General features: G+C 35.1%; 1 long non-coding RNA gene across 1 annotated transcript in view; it reads left to right on the forward strand.

Moving 5' to 3' along the window:
• Positions 1–3,684, forward strand: part of LOC117947035 — a 21,367-nt gene extending 17,683 nt beyond the window's left edge. Inside the window, exon 4 of the long non-coding RNA XR_004657141.1 lies at positions 3,673–3,684. This is a non-coding gene — a long non-coding RNA (uncharacterized LOC117947035). The remainder of the gene's footprint in view (positions 1–3,672) is intronic.
• The last annotated feature ends 2,361 nt before the right edge of the window (positions 3,685–6,045 follow it).

The raw sequence follows: 6,045 nt of genomic DNA on the forward strand, positions 1-6,045 counted from the left end.
CAATAATAAACAATGGAAAACTATTGTGGCAATTTAAAATTAAACTGGTTAATTTTGGGTTTCAACCAGTAACTGTCTTGTCAGTTGTTGGCTTATATGGTAGCAAATTGATTTACTGACAGATCACTGATGCTTTGATAAGTGAGTGTGGTCAATGTTTGATTTTTTGATTAGCACATTTGAAGCAAGATAAGATACAAGTTCATACAATTGTTCTACATGATCATTATTAATCACGTTGCAGATTCAAAAAGAGCTTCTTTGGAAAGGTTCTAGTCAACTGAAGTTCTGAGTGAGCTATTCTCTCACTCAGAAATTTCAGGTTTATGAAATCAGGTCTAGTAAATACACTGACATGCTCCTCCAGTAGACTGTGACAGAACCTAATGAGCCATTTCGAAAGAAGCTTAACTGTGGTCAATTTCCTGTTGTTGTTGTTGTTGTTGGTGGTGATGTAGTCCTACCTGGTTGTCATTCACCACTGCAGCTAGTCAAGCGTAGTCAACTTCAAGGAGAGGCAGCTCTTTTGATGTGCGGGTCCAATGCTGATGCTGATTAAAAAGAAAATATTAGAGCATATATGCACACACTCACTCCCAAACACAAGGTATAATAGAAATCATTCATAGCAACAATGTACAACCTTGGCTTACTTGTGTGAAGAGAGTCTTGATCAGACTATCTTGTCAGAGAGGTCCTCTAACATCACACATACTATTTCTTCCACAACATTCGAGTTGTCTTCATTAGACTAAAGAAGATTCAGGAGTTTGGCCTTAGGGAAATAACAGTCACACTAAGCTGCTACTCCTCCTCACACATTACTGTGGTGGCTTCATGACGGGAGTTGAAAGTTAATCCTCTATATCACTCATGTCACAATCGTTTAGAGTGTTCTTTCTTTAGAACATTTTAAGCCTTCACTGTCACTGTTATTATTGTCACTTGTTGCTTGCAGGAACAGCTCCACTGAGAGAGTTTCAACTAAGCTGAGTATTCAGACTCTACAATAAAGGCACAACCCAAAAGACATGGGGCATCTGGAAAATAAATGATGTCTGTGACGATTGCCTGCTTTCGCTTTACAATTACGCGCTACTCACACTCCTCACAAGATCAGAAAAGCACAGAGCACTTTTTAGCCCATAAAAGTAGAATGGCAAAATGAAAGAGGAATATTGTTGATGGTGCTTCAAGGTGTACAGTGATATTGGTCCCTTACACCTCCTTCCTGATCACCTATGTATTAGGTAACGATTACCTAGTAGAGTATAAGCTGTCTTTGGTTGGGGACATGTAGATCTGCTATGTCTCCCAGCCAAGTCACTGCAAGGTTTCTTGACTCTATAGTTGGCAAATCCAGTGGTTCCCAACCTTTTGGTCTGAGGTACCCCCCACAGCCCTGTCAGCTAAATTCATGTACCCCTTCAATTCCAAATGTATGATCCAAATGTATAACATTATTCAATTTATGAAAGTGGATATTGTTAGATATTTCATACAATTGAACTTTCCATACTGAGGTTAGTTTTGTCAGCAATGGTACTAATACTGGTCTAGGCTACTAGCTGAATTATTCAGCTTTATTTATCCACTAAAGTTACTTCAATCTAACTATTTGAACAGTTTCATTATTACTTTAAGCTAATTTTTTTAAACAATTTAGTCATTACTTTTAGCTGTTTATTTCTATCATGTATTTATTACTTTTAGTTACCTTTTCAAACTTCTGTGCTGGCTTGCTAAATATTTTACACAACTGCAACATTTAGTGGTCAGGTGTCAGTTGACTTAGCTAATGTTATTTTGTGAATACATTCTTTAAATTAAATAAGGATTTCCATTTTTGAATAAGAATTACTTGTGTAATTTAAAGCTGTCATATCCCTACATTATTGCAAAAACACTATCAAAATGTATCAGTATGCTAAAAAATGTACCTACAGGACACAGCACACATGGCGAAGACAGTACAGAAACCTTTTAAATAACCCAATTTTAAAAACGTGCTGTATTTTCTTATCAATATATCTCTATTAGTTCATTTTTAAATTATTGGAATTCTTGTTCATCATTGCCAGTGAACGGATAAGAAACACACCAAAATCATCATTACAAGGATACTTTCTCACGGTTTTGTATTGTTTTATTCATTGTTTGGTTGTTCAGCACTAAAATGAAGCCTCCTATCTCCTTTGTTTCTTTTCTTCCTGTCTATCATCTTCTGCTTTGTTTTTCGATTCAAGTAAAAAAAAAGAAAACAGCAGATGAGTGCTTGAAATATCCTACTGAGACTAAAGCCTCATTTCCAATGGTGTCCTAGAAACATAAATCTCATTATAATAACATCAAGACAATCTACTTTGGAATAACACAAAGTTATGGGTAAAGCTAAAAAAAGATTTTAAAATAAACATATTAAGAAAGCCAAACAACTTCAAACCATACATATGCATGGGGCGCCTTCAACGAAATGCAAAAACTCTTGAATATCAGGGGAAGAAACAAATATAATGTCGAAATCCTTTGAAACTTTGCAACAATAATTAACTGTGTTGTATAACTGTCACAAGATGGACCCAAAGAGGAGGACAATGTTTTTGAACAAATGCTTGATTAAACGTTTTTTGGAGTGCCTTATTCAGATAGTGCTTCGAAATGTGAGCTACGCCACATGCGTCAAAGCAAATGCCTTACAAACAAATCATGGACAACTGATGTTTTACTCTTAAATTGGTCTACCGAGTGCAATAGCGAAACAATACACATTTTACTATTATTTCTCTTTGCTTAACAATCACAATGACGGAGGCAGCATGTTTTCCTTTACACACCTTCCTCTATAATTATGCTTTGAAATTAATGGAAGCTCATTACAAAATAATGTTCTTTATTCTCCAACCAAATCCTTATTATCAAGTTGTCTGGGCCTTAATTTAATTTCCTTCACTGATGAATGTGGAATCATTGGGGTGGGAAGGACGGAAGTTATTTTGATACCTCATCCAATAATAATTCCTCTGGGAACCTAAGACTACAAAGTGATAATACTAATAGCAGTCTGTTCAGCTGATCATACAAACAGAAGATGGGAGCTTCTGTAATTTTATTATGATGTAATTATTGGCTGCTATTGGCTATTACATTGTGAGGTTTGGATACAGCCAAATGAGACGATGAATATCTACCTGTGCTTTATACATTTTTCAACCGTGAGACCCACTAGACATCCATAAACAATTGTTGAATAGATGAAGAAGGGAACGCAACGTTTATTGTTGCGTCTTATAATGCTATTGATGTTCAAAATCCCCTCACTTGAGTTGCATGCTACTACATGCTGTTCAAAAATGGTTTTATAGTCCCTATTTCCACAACTGATGACGTGGTTAATGTTTTCTGTGTCATTCTCAATATTTTCTTAACTAAAACATGTAGTCTCCAGGTTAGAAAATACAACAATAACAATCAAGTATATAACTAAATGTAATTGGATGGCCAAAGAAGTAAAAGTGTAAAAATATACAGTACATGATCTATATATATATATATATATATATATATATATATATATATAAAATAATTATTCTGCAATATAATAGAAAGAAATACAAGGGTGTTATTTCATAAAGCGCATTAAGATTATTTTAGGTAACAAAAACAATTGGTAAGTGTTAGTTAAACATCAGGTATTGGCTTATAATGAATCATGTAAAATTACTAAAATGAGGATGTGTAATATGTCGTTGAGAACTAAGGTTTGTAAAACTCGGTTAATTTTCTTGGTTGACTTAAGGTTTCACACAAAAAACAGCCCTGGTCTTTTGAATGAAAGTCCTGTGTTTGTTTAATTCATCCATCACTCCAACCTGCCTCCTCGCGTGGATTTTGGCACCCTTATACTTTGTCACCTCACTTCCTTGTTTTCTATCACGATAATTACTTTAGCCACAAGAATTTTCTGCCTAAAAACATACTTAAATATGAATTGTTATGAACTATTTCTGGGTGAGGAAGGTCTGTTTCCATAGAAATCCCTTAGGCTGTCTCAATAACATCCACAATTTGTTGTAAATCTTTTAGCAACTTTTTTCCTTTTGCATTGCACCACGGAACAATAGTGGCCATCAATAGCTTACTTAAAAAACAAGTATTTGCATTAAAAATGCATGCATAGCTTTGAGTTACTTAATGTTGTTGGTTTTCCCGTGTAAACACACTGTATACTTAAAACTAGGTTAGAGCATGTAGTATGTATTTGGGACGCTGCATTGTTGTTGCCAGGGAAACCCTGGCTAACACATTACTTTGGTGTTAACTGCGTTTGTCTTTTCTTGAATATATAATTTTCAAGTACAAACACAATCAGTGACTGCAGCTGAGCCAACAAAGCCTTGGGATTTTTCCTTCAGTGTTTTTAGTGGGCAAATCTGAAGCAAATCTACTCAATAATACTTTAGTGTGCTCCAAGTTGGCACTTATAAGCACAGCCAGTCCAATAAGCAAATATTGGCCACACAATTACAGTGAATTAAACCGTGTGAGGATTGGCAGGCAGTATGTTTAATTGTGAGACACGATATTGGACAAATAGATTAATGATTTGCTATTTTCACACAGTCCTTGGATTTCTAACAGTCCCTTCGGTGTTCCTTCCCTGAGGCTTTTTTTCAGAGCTTAAGTGAACCAAACAGAGAATTCCCTGAAATATTCTTTAGTGTATTCAAAACCACATGTTGTATACTGCTGTTAGTAAACTGTACTCTTGATTCTGATATTTAATTATGTCTAAAATCCATACAATTATTGATCAGTCATTTCAGTCCATTATTAAACAAGCAGATGTCAGCTTCACATTATAATAACGTTGTGTACAAGTTTTGAAGCAACCGGTCTATTTCATCTTATTTGTTTCAGTCTCATTTAGACATCTGCTAGCGTCTGTTAAATGTAAGTTATTTTATGCATTACTTTCACTACTGTATACTTTTTATTCAGTTGTCATTTAATGTGGCAGGAACAATCAATTAAATACTCACAAACAAACTGTTTGCCTGTTCTATTTGGAGTCTACTTCAATCGTATGTGGAGATGTCATAATTTAATGTACACAATACAACTGAAGGCTACACTAACTGGGTAATGGTCATGCTTCAAGTCCCTGCAACTCCCTATTATCATTCACTTAATGAATTAAGGTGTAATTTTTATTACTTTATTTTAGTTTACTGTTGCATCTTCATCTAAATTAGGACATGCAAAACCAAAGACTAAAACAGATAAGTCTCATACAATGCAAACATGCTTGAATGATGAATAATTAATAATAAGAGCAAAGAGAATGTAGGCTACCAGACATTAAACAAAGAGTTTCAGAAAATCAGGTTCTCTTATAATAACTGTAACAACTGACATAATGTCTGTTGCAGCTGCTTTGCCTCAGGACAAAGTAACGTCTACTGCACCATCTTTACTACGTCATTAAAAGCATTATGTGTGTTCAATGTGTACAACATGCCCAGAGGTTAACATTTGCCCGTCTTTAATTCATTATTCCAGTAACTTTGTGTCTAAATAGTGTTTGACTGAGTTGTAATATGTAATGTTGGCAGTGGTGTTCAGCCGTCGTAGACAAAAAGCCAAAAGTTGAGTGCCAACATCCCTAAAAATATAGTTCACTCTCCTGCGTGTAATACTACACTATCATAATGAGACAGATGAAAAATTAAATCTCTTAAAGCCTTCACGGGTTTAGGATAATTTTAAGCGACTTAATGGTTTATTTATTTATTCAATCATAATAATGTATTATCCATGGGAGTAATGGGGCTTCGTTGGTTCCTGTCGCCCCCAGGGGCAACAGATGTTTCACAGCCCATATGGTGTCTTCATTTTTTTCATGGTCTCTTTCTGTCTTTCTCTGTAATCTCAACATTTGTTGCTTTCCTGCTTTTACATTGAATAATGCAATGAGTCCACTAAACCAATTTAGGGTCAATGGAGTTCAGGTTCAGTGATTTGGAAAGATCTATTGAGTGGCCTTTT

This window comes from Etheostoma cragini, chromosome 1, assembly GCF_013103735.1.
Source record: "Etheostoma cragini isolate CJK2018 chromosome 1, CSU_Ecrag_1.0, whole genome shotgun sequence".
NCBI classification, from domain to species: Eukaryota; Metazoa; Chordata; class Actinopteri; order Perciformes; family Percidae; genus Etheostoma; species Etheostoma cragini.